We start from the raw sequence: 1,315 nt of genomic DNA, 5'->3' as shown, positions 1-1,315 counted from the left end.
TGGACCACTTCCCATATCTCGGGAGCCTCCTATCAACAAGAGCAGGCATCGACGACGAGATTCAACACGGCCTCCATGCGCCAGTGCAGCCTTCGGCCGCTTGAGGAAAAGAGTGTTTGAAGACCAGGCCCTCAATACTGCCACCAGGCTCATGGTCTACAGGGCTGTAGTAATACCTGCCCTCCTGTAAGGCTCAGAGACATGGACCATGTACAGTCGACACCTCAAGTTGCTGAAGAAATATCACCAACGATGTCTCCGCAAGATCCTACAAATCCCCTGGGAGGACAGACGCACCAACATCAACGGCCTTATTCAGGCTAACATCCTCAGCTTTGAAGCACTGACCACACTCGATCAGCTCCGCTGGGCAGGCCACATAGTCCGCATGCCAGACACAAGACTCCCAAAGCAAGTGCTCTACTCGGAACTCCTTCATGGCAAACGAGCCAAAGTGGGCAGCAGAAACTCTACAAGGACACACTCAAAGCCTCCCTGATAAAGTGCAACAACCCCACTGACACCCAGGAGTCCCTGACCCAAGACCACCCGAAGTGGAGGAAGTGCATCCGAGAGGGCGCTGAGCACCTCGAGTCTCAACGCCGAGTGCATGCAGAAATCAAGTGTAGACAGCAGAAAGAGCGTTCGGCAAACCTGTCCCACCCATCCCTTCCCTCAACAACTATCTGTCCCACCTGTGATAGGGTCTGTGGCTCTAGTATTGGACTGTTCAGCCACCAAAGAACTCACATAACGAGTGGAAGCAAGTCTTCCTCGATTCCGAGGGATTGCCAATGTAGATTCCAAAATTCATGGAAACCCCCCAGAGGTTGGACTCACTGAAAAGGAAATTCGATTTAGGCCTATTAAACATAAAGTTTGGGATTCTAAAAAGCATATGGAAGAAATCTACAATTCTTAACCAAATTTGGGATTTTAAAAGGCATGTTTGGGCCTGTGGGGAAAAGCTGCAGTGACAGAGGGGTGGGATTTAGAGTTTGGATATTGTAGCTAATCAGTTTGTCTGGGGGAGTTCTTTAACCATAGTCAGACCCCCAGAAAACATTAGCATTTAAACAATCGACCACGGAAGAAACATTATCCACCCCACCCACAGGATCCAAATATCACATCCATATTCCAACATCTTTTCAACATGTATAGAAATATCTGGCTCAGCTCAGACTTCCCGAAGCCAAAGCAGTGCTATTACAATGGACAAGAGTTCATCAGTTCATAAATAAGGAGTATCACCATCCCAAAGTCTATCAACACCAGATTAAAACATTTAATCAAGTCTCAGTTAGCTAGTCCG

This window comes from Pristiophorus japonicus, unplaced genomic scaffold (genome assembly GCF_044704955.1).
Source record: "Pristiophorus japonicus isolate sPriJap1 unplaced genomic scaffold, sPriJap1.hap1 HAP1_SCAFFOLD_75, whole genome shotgun sequence".
NCBI classification, from domain to species: Eukaryota; Metazoa; Chordata; class Chondrichthyes; family Pristiophoridae; genus Pristiophorus; species Pristiophorus japonicus.
Note: the sequence above shows the minus strand (reverse complement) of the source record.